Source organism: Molossus molossus, unplaced genomic scaffold, assembly GCF_014108415.1.
Source record: "Molossus molossus isolate mMolMol1 unplaced genomic scaffold, mMolMol1.p scaffold_m16_p_9, whole genome shotgun sequence".
Classification (NCBI taxonomy): domain Eukaryota; kingdom Metazoa; phylum Chordata; class Mammalia; order Chiroptera; family Molossidae; genus Molossus; species Molossus molossus.
Genome location: NW_023425403.1, coordinates 74,785,356 through 74,804,209, shown reverse-complemented (window position 1 = coordinate 74,804,209; position 18,854 = coordinate 74,785,356).

Sequence of the window (18,854 nt, the reverse complement as noted above, 5' to 3'; positions counted from 1 at the left end):
TCAATGTATTAAAATGCCTTGAGATAGATTTTGAATGTGGTAATTTAACCACATAGAGACAGAGTTACAGGAAAACAAATAATTAAAACCAAATGCATTACTCATAAGACTGGTTCAGTTGAGAGAAGAATCATTTTGGGTGGGGGATAGTAGCCAATGGTATCTTCATAGTCTTATAATCATTTGAATCAGGTATGACTTACATAGAAGTAGCGTGATTTGAGATTGTTCTATACAAAGAGAATAATATAATTCAAACAATTAATAATGGTTTATTATAGGTAGTGCAAGACTAGATTTGTTCATAAGGGATTATTTTTTCAATTAATAACAAAAGAGAAAATTAGTATCATGGATAAAGGCAGAATATTGAGAAATACAACTGCCTATAAAACCAAATATAGCGATTCATGTTATTCATTGAGTTTATTATCTTTACTAGTCCTCAATCCCGTGCAACTTTGTAACATCAACATGCATTCATATACATTGCATCAGATGGTTGTCCAAAAAATTCTTTGTGAAAACTAGGCTTTAAAGATGTTACATTTTTTGCAAGTAAAGTAATGCGTCTAGTAATTGGAGAAACTAGGGCCATGGTGCACAGTATATTTACAGCCAAGTTTGATGTATTGTTAGTTAGATATTTAGACTACAAGTAATAAGGAATCCGAACCCACCCTGGCTTAAAGAGTAACAGAACATTAATATATAGGAAGTTCAAAACTCAAGCCACATAAGGGTTGGCTGTTTCATTACCACAATTATTAAATTGAGGTATTTTTTAATGTCTTATTATCTATTAGTGTCCTTCAATTTATCCTTAGAATATAAGCATTTCTGGACATCATATGGAAACATGATCATGTTGAGAACAAAAAGAGGGAAAATATTTTCTGTAGACTTGAAGGAAAAATTTTACAGAAGTAAATTTCTCTGAGCCCACTAGGTAACATGTATATTGCCAATATAGTAAATGGAAGTAAAATAAAATTACTTTTACACTAATAAGAACCGTCCCGAGATGTTAGCAGGTAGTTCTGTCCTGTCACATACATATCTGCATGAGGAAGATGTAGGTATCTGAATAAAATTGGGGTGGGTTTTTTTTGGAAGGAACAAGGAAGTATATGTGTTGGATAGATAACCCAAAATATCACCCTCATTTTGTGGAATTTACTCTGCAACCATAAACATAATATGATTATTCAATTAACAAATAACAAGTGACTCAGATATAATGTGTGTGATTCTCCATACAATGAATGGCATTTGATTATTGGAGTGCTTTGGTTTTCTATTGAAGCTGTATAAATTACCACTGATTTAGCTGCTTAAAACACACTGACTTGTTATCATATAATTTTATACTTCATTTTGTGATTTTAAAGTTATATTAAATAATTATTTAAAATGGTCTGAATCTTATTTTGCTACATTGGGTCTTTGATGTGTTATCATAAAATGGTTGAGTAGCCATAATTGCATTTACTGCAACTATGAGAAAACATTAGTGTGGTGGTGGGGATACCTGAGTTCTAATCCAGGTTATGCCATGAAAAAGCTTGTTAACATTTTGCAAACCAACTAATTCTGGTAGGACACAGTAATGCCATGTGGTGATGTGGTGGCCATACAACACTTTCACTTATGGGCAATTTTAGTTATGGCACTTCTTTTTATATTTTAATCATATGGAGTGGGAGTGAGAGAGGGAGAGACAGACAGAGAGAAACATTGATGTCATAGAGCCACATCGACTAGTGGCCTCCGCACAACCCCAACCAGGGCTGGGACAAAGGGCAACCGAGGTATATGCCCTTGATCGGAATTAGACCCACGAATCATTGGTCCCTGGGTTGACTCTCTAGTCACTGAGCCAAACCAGCTAAGGCTTTAGTTATGGCACTTCTAAATATTAATATAAAAATTTGAAGAAAATTAAGGCTACATATACTACAGTGATTGAACTATATAGGTTGCCATTTTTTTTAATATAAGAATATAAATTCAGAGTTGCATAGCTTATTTTGGGGTCCAATATGGGATGTGTTATTAGTTGGGAAATCATCAATATATTTTAAGTTGGCTAATTAAGCTAATTCTTCCTTGGAAATTAATTTTCCTAAGTGCCTACTATTGCTTAAAATTACAGTGTCCCTCTGTAAAATAAGCCTAGTGTACCTGCTTATTCTGTTTTATATCAGATTTAACTGTAAAGAAACAAGCTGAAAAAAAATGACAAGCATTTTTATTTTTTTTATTTAAGTTAATTTATTTTTGTTACAGATGTTTCTCCTTTTTCCCCCACTGATTCTCCCTCCCCGCCCTCTCCCCAGCTTTGTTGTCCATGTCCATTGTTCTTGCATACATGCATATAAGTTCTGTGGTTTATCTTCCCCCCACCCCCTCTTCTAGGGATAGTCAGTCTGTACCCCACTTCCACGTCTCTAGGACTACCCCGTTCTTCAGACTGTTATGTTCATCATATTCCACAAATAGGTGAGATCATATGATACCTGTCTTTCTGTTTGGCTTGTTTTGCTTACGATGACACTTTCCAGGTCCCTCCACATCATCTCAAAGCATGAGAGATCTTTCTTTCTTACAGCTGCATAGGACTCCATTGTGTATATGTACCACCGCTTTTTTATCCATTTGTCTACTGATGGACAAGTGGACTGTTTCCAGATCTTAGCTATTGTAAATAGTGCTGCTACAAACATGGGGGTACATATATTCTTTCTGATTGGTGTTTCAGGCTTCTTAGGGTATATTCCTAGAAGTGGGATCACTGGGTCAAATGGCAATTCAATTTTTAATTTTTTGAGGTGACACCATATTGTTTTTCATAGTGGCTGCACCAGTCTGCATTCCCACCAGCAGTGTACTAGAGTCCCCTTTTCTCCACACCCTCGCCAACACTTGTTGCTTGATAATTTGTTGATGGCAGCCATTCTGACAGGTGTGAGGTGGTACCTCATTGTTGTTTTAATTCGCATCTCTCTGATGATTACTGATGTTCAGCATTTCTTCATATGTCTCTTAGCCATTTGTATGTTCTGTTTGGAGAGGTGTCTAGTTCCTCTGCCCATTTTTTAATTGGGTTCTTTGTCTTCCTTTTGTTGAGTTGTCTGAGCACTCTCTATATATTGGAAATTAACCCCTTATCTGATATATCATTGGCAATGATGTTCTCCCATACAGTGGGTAGCCTTTCCATTTTCATAATGACAAGCATTTTTAAGGCAACAAAATTTAGGAACTAAACTTAAAAAGTGGGAATGGATAAATATGGAGAGGGAAGATTTGAGAATGCAAAGGAGAATGATTTACAAAAACCATTTTTCACATAAACTCTCTCTCTCTCTCTCTCTCTCTCTCTCACACACACACACACACACACACACACACATACACAAATACGCACAGGCTTGCATGCACTCTTTTTTCCTGTCACACTAGTCCAGCAATTTTTAAAGTTTCTTATTGTTTTTATCTTGCTAAATAGAAAGTATTTAAGATTCAGTAAAAAGTTATAGTTTATTAAAGAATTGGATAGGCATATGATGCGTTAAGTCTGTAGAATTACCTAATTCTGTCAGTACCCTGGATCATATAAGTGAGGAATTATATTGCTTTCGGTTAAAAATGGTCAAAAGACTTATAGTAGATGCATTGGGATCTTGTCAATTACTTACAAAGATCAAAACAGAATGAAACTTTAGTAAATTGATTTCTGGACATAGAATTTTTTCTGAAGTAGATAACTATTTCAGATGAGCTATTTGGATCCTTTGTGATGACTTTAGTAGTTGGATACATTTTCTATTGAAAAACTATCTTCAAAGAAAGTTGAGGTTAATAAGTTTTAGTGTATAGGTAATAACTTATCATTTGTCATGAAAATTTAGCATAAGACTTCCCAAACAGGTTTACATCTTCAGACGTTAGTTCTTAAAGAACTTTCCTACATTTATCATTTATGATCCTTCATACTTCCTATGTAGTCCTTCAAGACTACAATCTAATTCTGATTATTTAAAAAATAAGAAATAGTTCTGTCTACGAGATGGTCTCTCCAGTAAGTATTTTATATTCATTTCCAACATTTCCCTTCATAGTGAGAATTTTCTCAGAACTTCAGATGGAGTATTCCTTTCCCTCTGAGAAATCACAGCAGTTAATGTTCATTTCTACTACAACACTGCACTGTCTCTCAATTATTAGCTCATATGTCATGGAAAAAGCTATCGAATTTAAAGAAGTAGTTTTTTTTTTTTATTGAATAGAAGATGCTAAATATTGATGACATAAAAATTATAATTAAGGCAAAAGCATTTTGTAAGAGGATAAGCACTGTTTAATCATATTCTAAGATTTTCATACAATAAGGCACAAGTCTTCTAAGCCATTTTAATTATTGCTTCAGATTTTGATCAGGTATTGCAGAAATATACTAGTCATTCTCCATGTTTTTTGCATGTCATCATGTGACTCACCTTTTCTGCTGTTGTTTTTGAAATATATTTAACAATGATATGCATTTAGAGGAGATGTAAATGATTTTTTACTTTGGTTATATCTTAGACAAATACATTAAATAGAGGACTTAGGAAGAGTCACTTGAATCACAGTTTAAAATAAAAATTTCACAAAAGCTTGTCTGGATGTTGCAAAAATAGCAATCGACAGTGTGCATGATATAACTATTAAGATCAGTTTTAGTGTATTTTATGCTGCCTAAGAAAATTATGTGCAAAAGTCCTATTCTGTCAGGCATTGTGCTTTAGAAGAAAATAGAATCTGAATTTGAAGCTGCTTAAACATGGTCTCTGAATATATGAAGTTGGAATAGAACTGAAACACTATATAGCAGAATAAATCCAGTCACTGTTTTATATCTAGGCTTTGAATAACTTTAACAAATATTTGTCAGAGTAAAATGTCAGGATTTAAGATATTTTATTGTGCTCAGCTGTGAGGATTCATTGAAATGATTACAGCCTTTTTAAATTTAGACTTCCCATTATAATAGAAAGACATTTTAATAACTTTTTTTTTTTTGGAAAACTTTTATGTATGTTATGCAGAATTAGTGTATTGCTCCAGTCATTTAAATCTACTTCACTAAAAATTGAATTACTGTTGTACAGGAAGCTTTTAAATGCATCAGCTAAGGCTTTTGTATTATGAGGATGGAATTTCAGTAACACGCAATGAATTGAACTATCTTGAACCGTGATTTCCCTAAAAGCAGTTCATTAAAATAATCACCTACATATATGAATAGAAAGCACTGATTGGTAGATCAGTTGTTTACTGCATATCAAAAGGAATTAGATTATTTTGGAAAATTGTCAATTTTAAAATTATTTAATATTTAAATATGTATCTCATAAGAGAGATGTCATTGTGACAGTAGCTGCACAGGGTCCACAATATTACTGTGGTAGAAGGAAGAAAAGGTATGAGTATCTAAACTCAAATTTAAAATGCTACACAGGCCTCTGATTCAACAAATAGTCATTTAATCAGAATAATTGCACTAGAAAAAGAGAGGGACTAACAAGCCACTCTTATTTTAATCACTTTTGTGAACAATATACAAGTTTATACAAAATCAAGTCACAGCATTTTAACCTTTTAAAAAATGTTATTTTAACATTAAAAATGCCTTTCTTATAAAACTCTCTAAAAGCAGCTCTTCTTTCTAACCTTCAAATTCTAGTATTTGTTTCATCTAGCAAGAATCTGGGAGTCCTTTTTCACTCCTTTTGCTTCTACGCTCCTCTGTCACTTTCTTTCTTATGTTTCAGTAACATCCAAGAAGGTTATAAAGGTAAAACAATATAAAGCGTGGTAGTTCTGATGCAAAGACAGGATGCAAGTATCCAGAAAGGGGATATTAAATGTACTAGCTACACTGGGACCATTAGGTTGCAAGAGATGAGAGGAGCCCAGCACAAAGTGATAGAGTGCGTACCCTACAGCACACAGAGCTCAGTCAGGGTGGTGCAGGGTGGTGGCAGTCCAGATGGGTTCCAGCGCAGTGCCTTCCAGGGGCAGCCTCAGGGACCATTGAGACTCACACCAGTACAAGAAATTGCAGACAGTAGGCATCAGAAAAGATGAGGCAGTAGGTGTCATAGCCCGGATTTGGGGCAGAGAAGCAAGGGAAGAAGTCCAAATCTAACTGGGCTGATGACAGCTATTTCACTACTGATGATGACATACCCAGTACCGATGCAAAGTATGATTTAACGTGGGATTTATCAACTATCTGTTCTGCAGACCTTAACTTGTCTAAAGGTGAGCTCTGACTTCTTCCTTTTTGCATTTAGGCGACAGGATATTTTTAGATGACTCTTCCTCCATCCATGTCTTCTTTTGAGAACTCTCAGTTCCACTCCTGTTGCAACTGTCTTAAAATTTGCTTGTTTACCTGACAACCTATATTAATAACCTCTTTGGTGATTACCCTACTTTTACTCCCTTTCTTATTTGATCCAAATCAGGAAATGTCGCTTCATTAATCTGCTTGAATAAGGCTAAATTCAGTAATTTTCGCAGCTCAGATTTGTGTAGCGAATTATGTGCAAATGTATATGAAGTTTAAGATTCATTGTAGTAGAAACAACTTACATCTCCAGACTCATCTTATTACTTTATGCCCTAGACATCCTATACATGCAAGTTTGTCTCACCTGTTCCAAAGAATTAGTATTTCCTTCCGATTAAAGTAAAATCCTCCCACAAATGACCACCCGCCGATCCCATTTCTTCATATATTCCGATAAAAATGTACTTTTTGACAGTGGTAGTGTGGGAGTGGGGCTGTGAATTACTGGCAGACCTTTCTCACATTTTCATAAGAAAAACAGAAGCTGCTGTCTATGAGAGAGCACAATAAAACAAATTCATCCTACATGGTTTCTCTTTATCACAGATTGCTGAAGTTATTGCAGTGTTGCTGGGAACCAGTGTTGCCGGTGGAAATGGGATTTTTCCATGGAGTAGCTAGAAATGCATTTCAGGGACCCAGGTTTAGGAAGACTTGAGGCATAATGGTAAGATTTAATGGAGAAAGAAAAAAAAAAAAAGACTGCCTCCCAGGTGCCCGATGTCTCATCCACATGGGGCTCAGCCCCATCTCACTGTGGAAGGCCAACCTCTTGGGCCTCAGACCTGCACCTACACCTGTCAGGCTCAGGAAGGTCAAGATCCAGAAATGTAGAACTTTTCTATGTCTCATTTCCTCATCTGTACACTCACTGCCAAGTCCCAATGGCACGTGGGTCACAACCAGCCCACGCTTGGGTCCACCACACTTGGGCCTGTGCTTGTGTCCACACTTCAGCTAGGTCCACGGGGCTATTAAGGAGAGAAAGATCACAAATAAACAATACTCCAGCCTCTGCTAAGCTTTGATTATATTTCCTTGGGTACTGGAAGGGGGAAACTTCCTTTCAACCTAACGAATCTCCTTTCTAATTCTTTGAGGCTATGCTGGTCCCTCCCTAATCCCTTTTCCTGGATCTTCTGGTGTTTCATATCCTTAATCTATCCTTAATCTATCCCAGATTTTCCCAGGCTGGACTCCTTCCCTTTACGGTTGCCATTTTAGCTTCTACTGTGTATGCCTAAGCAGAGGAATTTCCCCGTCGCTGTTCTCCTTCCCCTCAGTTCTCTGTGGGAATAGGCCAGTTGTTCTGTGGGGAGAGTGGAAAGCCCATCCTTCCTCCCTACTCAAGGGACAGAGGGATGTTAATCCCCTGACAGGGCAGTGTGGTTATCCCCTGTAGGATCTGGAAGCTGTTAACAAGGATCTGCTTCCTTGTTAATTAAGCTTAATGTCTGATTCCAATTGTTCCCTTCCTTTGTTAATAACTAATTAACTAACCCCTGTAATATCAAATCAACCAGTGTGACCACCATGAGAATCTTTGTTGATTGGTTTTGCTTTGGTTTGAAAGTATACATACAGTTTATACATATATACATATATGTATATATTTCATTTGTACGTTCATATATCCACACAGACATTAAGTTGGTGCTGCCTATTGCTGATTTCTATAACTTTGAGCTGAATTTGTTTCTAAAATGACATCGGTAGCCAGATTTTTCAGGTTCAATTGCTTGCCCAGAATTACTTGTTTATTTAATTTTAAATTTATACTCATACTGTTTTATACTTAGATTTCCATATGTTGTGCCATTCTGTCACCAAGTACAGCATATTTAGTACAAGGTGTCATATATTCATCTCATTTCCATAATTTTTCTTATACTTTATTAGCCTGAATGCCTAAAATTTAAGATTTCATGTAATTAAAACATTGAAGTAATTTAGGAAACAAGATAAAGAATTCACAAAAGGTATCTACTTCTAATTTTTACAAATATTTCAAAGAAAATATTTTTATAAAAATGAGAGTCTATGCTATCCCTATTGGACAGCTTTAATTAGTTGTATTTACTGCCCCCCCCCCAAAAAAAATGTAACCTGAACATAAACTTCTTTATGTAGGTCCAAGACATACAGGCGAATGTATTAAATGTATTAATATGTAGCAAGTATCAGAATTGAAGAAGTACAGGGGGAAATGGAAGTAAACATTAAAATTCACAGTAAATAGCTCTGGATGGTTTGACTCAGTGGTTAGAGCATCGGCCTGCGGCCCTGGTCAGGGTCGTGCAGGAGGCAATCAATCAATCAATGTATCTCTCTCACATCGATGTTTCTCTCTCTCTCTCTTCCTCCCATTCTATCTGAAGATAAATGGAAAAATATCCTCAGGTGAGGATTTAAAAAATAAATTAAAAAGAATAAAATGCACAGTAAATAAAATGTCAACCTCATTGATGTTAACTGTCATTATTATAACAGTTTGGTCACATGGTGGTCTTTATTTCTACCATTGTGCCATTCTGTGTGTTCTAAATATTTTCATTTTAATACTTATTAACATTGTTCCTGACCTTTAGTTTTAATCTTAAACTGTTGTGCAAACATCTCCAAGGACTTCCTAAATACAAATTCAGAAATGAATTCCCTTTTATATTGAAAATAAACAAATGTTTTTACAAAAAATATTATTACATAAATATGATTATCCTTTTATAAAAATACACAATGTATTTTATCCCAAAGGCAAAAATATATTGAAACAAGCTAACTAAAGGGGGTCAACAAACAAAAATATAAAAAACCAAGACAAATTGGCATTTCAACCCGTCAAATAAAATTCACAATGTGGCTTTTAATCCAAGAAAGAAATTTCTAGGATTTAAAAATCCATAGAAATGCTTATAAATTTAGATCTTTAAAATTATTTATATTACCTTTTAAAAAGTCTTTACTTACCAACATAAATAATAATGTCTGAATCACCACAGTTCATTTGAATCTTTTTTCTTGCATTTCACAAGAAAGATTCATCAGTTTTCTCACTTAGCAACTCACCAAAGGGAAGAGACTGAGTTGAGATAACAAGAGATTGCTTTCAAAATAAAAATAAAATCAGGTCTTAGTTACTTGAATCAGATGCAGTAAAATTATGTATTCATAATGTGCAGAAGAGACCTGGGGTCAACTGAGGTTGCTCACATCAGATTCCTGACTTCAGTAGATTTTTTTTTCACTTACAAAGATACTCTTCCTCAGTCCTCACTGTAGAGGAATGTCAGAATAGGTATCCTCAATCAACAAAATGGGGCGATTTAGACAACAGCTTGGTGCCCAAGGTCAAGGAGTCAAGACATAATAATGTTCATTGGACATACCAGTTCCACAATGTGATAGAGGTAACTCCTTGATAAATGTATTTAAGAATTTTAGAAATACAAACATTTAAATTAAAAAAAAAAAAGGTTTTGTATATTAAAAGTATTTTAGAAATATTTTCTTAAAAATAAAAATATTTTAGAAATGTTACTTTAATTTACCTTTTAATTAAATGCTGATATTATTTTCTTTAGAAAAAAAATTCTTTTCCTTTTTTGCAAACTTTGGTTGGTTTGTCTTTGCTTTGATCACAGCATAATGGAAACGTGTCATATTACAGTGTTTTTGTGACTGATAGACTGTGGAAATTTCTTTTTTATGCCTCAGTAGTTTTTAATTTCACTATTTCAATTTCCCAAACTGTATTTAGTTTAGCAATACACCATATTATTTACTGTTCCTATTCCCTCTATTCGTTTTTTCAATGTTGTAACATTTGATTGTTTCCTCGGCTTTCATTTAGCCAGTTTCATCCTTGGAAAAAGAATTACAGTTCCTATAAATACTATCAAAAGACATCCAAAGATTTATATTTTCACATAAATACCACATTTAGAGGCAAGATATAAGAAAATAATAAAGCAATGTAACAGTCATGTGGACATTACATTTACTGTTCATGATTATGTTTTTATTATTGTATGTATAGCCCTCAATCCTGTAAAACATAAGGAATACTACTTACTAATTTTTGCAATTGATATTTAGTGACTACTTCCTCAGTCCTGGGAAGCTAGAAAGGATCTCCCTTCCAGATATTCAAGCTGAATCGTAAAATTAAGTGAATGCTAGGCTGCAGAAAGCAGGAAACTTTACAGGTAGAGAAGACAGCTTCAACAAAAACATAGAAATAAATATTGCAGTGAATTTTTTAATTTAAAAATAATCAAATTTATTTAAAACATTAAAAATGAAACTTGTTTTGCCTTGGTTTTCTCATCTGTAACATGAGAGTCATGACAGTCCCTATTATGATTGCCATAGAGACTGATTAATATGTTATATGTAAACTATTTAGAACAATGATGGATATATGATAATTATTAAATAATTGTTACTATTATGCTGTGAAATCATCTGGATACAGATAGTGCTATAACATTTATATACATTTCTAAAAGAACTGTACAAATCACATGCCAAAAAACACAAAACTGATAGGAAATATAGGGTTAGTGTTGAACCACTTAATACTTATGAACTTAGTAATAAAATAATACCATGCTGCTTGGCCAGTGTGTCTCAGTTTTTGAACATCAACCCATGCACCAAGAGTCATCAATACAATTCCTGATCAGGGTACATGCCTGGGTTTCGGCTTGATCCCCTGTGGCGTTTTTGCAGGAGGCAGCCGATTGTTGTTTCTCTCTCATCTATGGTTCTATCTCTCTCTCCCTCTCCCTTCCTCTCTCTCTAAAAATCAATATAAAAACATTTAAAAACAATAATAATATTATGCTATTATAGCAGTGGTGATAGTTAAAATTTCCAGTGGCATTTTCACCCAGCATCCAAATCTGTGGAACTTTGCAACCTTGAACCCTGGAGTTCACTCTTCTCTCTTTAAAGATGTCCATTTCTACTTCTGGGAATATATCCAAAGAAACCCTAAAAACTAATTCAAAAGAATATATGTTCCCCTACATTTATTGCAGCATTGTTTTCAACAGCCAAGATTTGGAAACAGCCCAAGTAGCCCCTTAGTAGATGAGTGGATAAAAAAGCTGTGGCATGTTTACATAATGGAATACTACTCAACAGTAAAAAAAAAAAAGGAAATCTTACCATTTGTGATAACATAGATGACCTGGAACATATTATGGTAAATGAAATAAGCCAACAGAGAAATCAAATACCAGATTATTTCACTTATATGTGGAATCTAATGAACAAAATAAACAAACAAAATAGAGAAACAGACTCATAGGTAGAGTGAAAACTGTCAGAGGGGAAAAGGGTTGGGGGACTGAGTGAAAAAGGTGAAGGGATTTAAAAAAAACGACAGACACAAACAACAGTATGGTGATTAGCCGAGGGAAAGTGGCTTGTGGGGAGGTAGAAGAAAGTAAAGGAGGGATAAATCATGATGGAAAAAGACTTGACTTTGGGTTTTGAATGCACAATGCAATAAACAGATGATGTCTTATAGAGCTGTATACTTGGAACTTGTATAATCTTATTAACCAATAGACTGAATTAAAAAAAGATGGTCAGGGCATGCACTTACTTCTTATAAAAATAAATAAAGTTTAAGTAACATTTAAAAAAAATTGTTCTATCAACTTAATCTTAGACGTGCATACAAGAGAAAAATATATTCATTCTTCTGTATAGTGCAGAGCTTAAAGTAGTGGAAACTGTAACTGATCTTAAAGCCACCAAGGCTAACTGTAGTTAAAGTTTCACAGGATTTTCACCTTTTTTTTAAGGTTGGCATGTATTTGTAAGATATTCTCATTAATTGTAAGAAAATGTATGCTCCTAATCACAAGAAAATAGTGACGTTCTGGGAACAGTAACATAGAAATCAACACAGGTTATGCATCGTACATATATTATTCCACATTTTATCAATAGTCTAAGAGTTAGTATTCATTTAAGAAACATACATTGTAAGAGAATAAACTGTGCTTCTAAACCTAGACCTGTACTCGCAAATTTTTATTTCCTGAAATATTCAAAGGCATTGTTTATTTTCTTATTCTTACTCATTCTTCATCCCTGTCCAAAATCAAAACTAGCCTGATCTTGCTAAAGTCACAGATGACCTTCATGCTCTTAAATCCAGTGGATATAGCTCAGTCCTGCTCTTAAAGTTTGTAGAGGCATTGGATATTGTTTACCCCTTCTTCCTTTTAGAAGCATTGTCTTTTCTTAGCATTCATGACACAATCCTCAATTTATTTTGCTTCTACATGACTAATTGCTCCTTCTTCATCTCCTCAGAAATGTCACGCTACTTGATAAGTCTTTCCAATTTTGAGTTCCTCAAGTGTATTCTTCTACTGACCTTTTATTCTTTCCATAAGTTATTTTATACGAGCCAAGTTTCCAAATTTTCAACTCTACAAAGACTTTTCAAAAATGGCTTGCTTGTGTTTGCATTTCACACTTACGTATGCAAATTAGATACTTTAACCCCCATCTTTCTTAAAATCCTCTGTAGTTGGTCCCTGGAACCTCTGTTCAGCATGGCATCTCCCTTCTCTCACTCACACTAGCCATCCCTGTGTCTTCTACCCCCATTCTCTCCAGTCAAAGGACGACTCACAGGATTGCTCTCCCTCCCCGGAATTTTATTTTATTTTTTTCTTTCTCCATTCATTTGATAAACTCCTATAAATGATTCTGAGGTCAGTTCAAACATCATCTCCTCAAAGAAATTTGTTTTGCCTCAACACCTTGAATGGGTCAAATGCTCACAATTAGAGATTCCTATTGTAATGATTTTTATCACTGCATTTGTTGTATGTGCAATACTACATGTGTTTCTGATATTTTGGCCTATTTTATGAGACACCACTTTCATCTAGGCAGTTAATCTATAATGTTCCAGGGTCACTATATTTAGCCCTATCTACTAATGGGTGCTTAGTAAATATTTACTTAAAGAATCAATTAATAAATACTAGTCTAAAGAACTTTTCAGGCATCTGTGATTCTGTAAATGTTAGTACAATTTCCTCTAAAATGCTACTTTAGTAAAATGGAAGACTAGTTTCATTGTTCTGGTAAAGTTTCTAGCTTGGGAAGTAAATACCGGTGGTTGGTAAAATGATTGGAGGAAGGGAATATCTGTATTGTAAGAATCTAGATATGTCTTGTCTTGCTTTGATTACTGATTGTCTGGATCTTAGGAGTATTTTAGACTTATTTTATTCTTTTGCAATCTCCCATCACTCTTTGCTTATGCAAATGTTATGCCTCAACAATCAGCCTAATCACAGAGAACAGAGCATCCTATTACCCCATTACCCAAGGTTAACCTGGACAACAGTGGGGAAATCTAGCACTTTGTTAATTACTCCTTTTAGAAAATGTATTAACCTCTATAAACCTGAATACATAGTGTTCACAGTGCTTTTATGCATGACAAAAAATGGCTAATGAGATTTTTCTTATGATTTTTAATAAAGGGGAATTTGGAAAGATCATAATTTTAGGATATTTTCTATTATCAACTTAGAAAATATAAGACTGCCTCCTTTCTACACATGAGGAGACAAGTTGGTATTTCCTCTTGTATATAAAGAGAAGAGTTTGTTAAGGCAATGACAAGTAAACATGACTTACCTTAGCCTACAATTTCCCTTCCCACTCCTCATCCGTCAAGGACTCTACTTCTGTGGCTCTTTCTCAACACTCCTCATTAGACTAATCACTCCCCTCACATCCATCACACATGACACTGGAATGGGACATTTACTAGAGTGTATACATGTTTAGAGATGGGGATTACCTTTTCCATCCTGGCACCTGGCACATAGTAGGTACTCAATAAATAATTCATTTAAAAAAAAGAAGAAGAATACAGAGTCTGGATTCAGATATTCTGTTTTCAAAACTCCAGTTCTAACACTTGTGTGTGTGTACTATGGGCATATAATTTAACTTTTCTAGGCCTTAGTTTGCTCTTCTGTCAAATAAAGACTAAGGTGCCTACCAAAAGATGTTTTACATACTCACAACTATAAAAAATAAATTAAAAAAGAACATATATATGAAATCAACTTGAGTCAATCAATGCCATACATGGTTTAGTTGGTATTTATTTTTCTTTCTTGATGATATATAAACTTATTTTCAAATGTTTCTTATGGTTAACAAACTTTGGAATAATAAATTGTTGGTATATCGTTCCATTAAAACTTAAATTTCATGGCTAATATATAATTATTACTTTAGAATTACAATTATATACAACCTCTATTCAACTAAATGCACGCTTTTTTTTTTTATTTATTTCAATGTGGTATACCAAAGACTATACTCTCAATACTTAATAAAGACAGGAAACATATCAAAATTATAATATAAGTTAAATTTTAAAAATTATGACTTTGATTTTTAACCAAATTAAACTGCAAAATTTTATAGCTTTATCATAATAATGTGCCTTAATTCAGAAACCAAAATCTTGGAATGAAACATATAATTTTGCAAGCTCAAAATTTCTCCATTGATTGATAATACATTTAATGAGATACAATTCAAATTCTATACAATGACATGCAATTCATATACAATATCACATAAATTATACAACTAAATATTTTTTATACTTTACAATATTTATAAAGTTAAAAGATTTTTAGTCTATTCACAGAGCTGTGCAACCATCACCACAATCCATGTTAGAACAGCTTCATCACCCTGAAAAGAAACTTTGTGCCCAGTAGCAGTCACTCTCCTTTCCAACTCGTTTTCCTCTGACCTTGACAAACACTAGTCTGTGGGTATTTATTTATTTATTTTATCCTCACCTGAGGACATTTTTCCATTTTTTGTTCAGATAGAGTGGGAGGGGGAGAGAGGAACAGAGAGACAGAGAAACATCGATGTGAAAAGGAACACATCGAGTGGCTGCCACCCGCACCACCGACCAGGGCCGGGGACAAACTGCAACCGAGGTACGTGCCCTTAGCGGAAACCGAACCCGGGTCTCTCAGGACCGCAGGTGGACGCTCTAACCACTGAACCAAACCGGCCAGGGCAGTCTGTGGGTATTTAAATGGACATTTCATGTAAGTAAAACCATTCAATATATGTTCTTTCATGACTGGCTTCTTTTACTTAGCAAAATATTTCCAAGGTTTATTTATCCTTGCTGTAGCATGTCCATATTTAATTTATTTTTATTAGTAAATAACATTGTATTATATATGTATATACTACAATTTTTTTTTCATCCACTAGTTGATGGACTTTTGAGTTGTTTCTACTTTTTGCCTACTATGAATAATGATGCCATGAGCTTATGTTTACAAATTTTTGCATAAATGTATGTTTCCATTTTTCTTTGATATATACCTTGGTGTGAAATTTGTTGATCATATGGCAACACTATTTTTGTTCTTGTTTTTTCTGCTTTTACTTTTATTAGTCTTTATTTTATGCTGGATTTACTCCCGGGCTATAAGTTTTTGTTTCTTCAGTTTCTTCTGGTATATCTTTTTCTTCTGTGCAACCTCCTCTTCTGATTTAGGAACAATCTGCTCTGTCTCCATGAGGATCATCTCAGTTGGCAGGGAGAGCTCAAGTATGGGTTAATCTGCCCATGAGCTCTGTAAATTCTACACCTCATCTTAAGAGTTTCGTTTACCTGCATATGCTCAATGACCAGAGAATCTGCATCAAAACCCTTAAGATCAGCATTGCTCTCTGCATTTTTAAGCATGAGCAGCAAAAACTCAGCACTCTCTTTGGCCACTGACCCTATGTCCAGCCCCACTGTTTGGCCTGGGCACACCTACCCATTCCGCCATTGTAACGACAGAAAGGCACACATTGCTTCTATAAAGTGACATACTTCATATACTTGATGGCTTTTCAAATATATATACCCTAGATGGCCTGGGCAATTCCCCCAGTGTTCTTAAAGTGAACATGGAAATTTGAACCTCTTGATTTGCATGATTTTCTGGGGTTTTCTGGGTCAAGGGAATAGTGAACCGTTTTCAGAGGTCACCTCTGGCTGCTTTTGGGAAAAGCAACACTATGTTTAATACAATAATTAATAAATAAAAATACAAGGATAAACTCTGCTTTGTATAGTCACAACTGTAAACCTACTTTTGCTCCACTCTGTATATCTTCTTTGGAATAATATTTAGAGACTGTCTATTTTTAAATTGGTTCATTTGTCTTTTATTTATTCAATTGTAAGAGTTCTTTATATATTTTAGATATGATGCTCTAATCAGTCTCATCATACACATGGTTTGAAAACATTTTTTTCCAATCTGTGAGTTATCTTTTTATTTTCCTGATAAACATTCCTTGGAAGAACACATCTTTTCTTTATTTTGAGAAGTCCAATTTTGTTGTTATTGTTACTTGTGCATAGGTGTTATATCTAATAAGCTTATATATTTTTTGTTGACAGGTTTACAGTATTAGCTCTTAATTTTATATCTATGATCCATTTTGAGTTAATTTTTATGTAGGGTATAAGCCACGGTTCCAAATTAATTATTTTGCATGCATATGTACAGTTTCGCAGCATCATTTCTTGAAAAGACTGTTATTTTCCTATTGAATCGTCTTGACACTCTGGTCAAAGTCAATTGACCATAAATGTGATGGTTAAGGTCTAGACTATCAATTTTACTTTATTGATCTATGTCTGTCCTTATGCCAGTCCCATACTCTCTGGATTTGTGTGGACTTGTTTTGAAATTTGAAAGTGTGAGTCCTCCAACTTTGTTTTTTATTTTCAGGACTGATTTGGCTATTCAGGATCCATAGACATTTGCACATGGATTTTAGGTTAGCTATTCTCTGTTTGGGGGGAAAAAAATTCAGTGGGGATTTTTGCAGAGATTTTGTTAAATGTGTGTATAAATTTGGGGAGTATTGACGTTTTAGCAATATTAAGTATCCTGATTAGAAACTTGACATGTCTTTCTGTTTATTTAGGTCTTGACATTTTTTCAGTGATACTTTGTAGTTTTTAGTAGATAAGCTTGTGTTTGTTTTATTAATTTTATTATTATTATTATTTTTAATCCTCACCCAAGAATATTTTTCAATTTGTCTTCAGATAGAGTGGGAGGGAGGTAAAGAGAGGGAGAGAGAGAGAGAACATTGACATGAGAGGGACACATCCACTGGATGCCTCCCACATGACCCTGACCAGGGCCAGGACGAAGCATAACCCAAGTACATGCCCTTGGGCGGAATTAAACCCGCAGCTCTTTGGTCTGAGGGCTGACGCTCTAACCACTGAGCCAAAGCAGCCAGGGCTGTTTTATGAATTTTTCTTGCGTTTTATTAATTTTGATGCTTTTATAAATAAAATTATGTTCTTAAATTTATTTTTGATTTTTTAATTGTTTGTATATTGAAATACAACTTGTTGTTACTGGCTGCAGCAAGTAAAAACTGGTATATAAACACTTATAAAAATAGGTGTAGTAATAAAGTGGGCATTTTATGTACAACATACCAGAAGTTAAATCACGTTTGAGGAATTGTAGGGGAAAAGTCCCAATTTGTCATTTATCCAAGCTCTTCACATTTTCCTAAGGTAGGTTTCCTTTAAAACCCTATAGAAAATACACGCTTATATGCACATATTAAATTGCTAAAAGAACAAAAGTAGAACAATAAAATAATTCCAAGTAATTTTTGGTTATTTATACTTTTGGAAAAAAACCTACTTGTATTACTTGATATATTTCATTTCACCATGCCTTTATTTCTAAATGTATCCATTCATTGCTAAATTTAGCTATCATAACAACATTGTTAACAATCATTTGCTTTGTTTCTGTATGTTTAATTTCCTAGATCTGATGGAAATACTAGACTTTGTTCTCTCAAACTGTTAAGCTATTTTTAATTCATGACAGAGACTAGCTGTGCTGAGGTTAATTTACAAACATTTATAGTTGTGTTTGTGTGTGTGCATGTGTATAATTGCATACAGATAGTTAAACATTTTTTCACCTCATCTTTCCAAAGGGCCATAGAATCCTGGTCATCATTTGGCAGCTGGTTTCTTCTTGGGATTTTTACTTTAAACCTATGTATGATTTTTAATTATAATTTTACCACTCAATGAACCTCACAATGGCAACATTTTAGTATCTATCCACCATGGCAGATGGCAAACTAATGAGGCCTGCTCTACTTGCATACTGATGTCTTCCCCGTGTGACACTTCTGTCATCCACAGGGAGGTCAAAGAGCAAGTGTCATTTACCTTCTTTGTTTCGTTTGGTCCTTATAAAAATCATAAGGCTGATTATTAGAAAATGCACCCTCTTTACCTCTTTATTATACTCATCGATGTTTGTTTCATACATAGAACTGATATGATTTTTAAAAACCATTCTCAGTG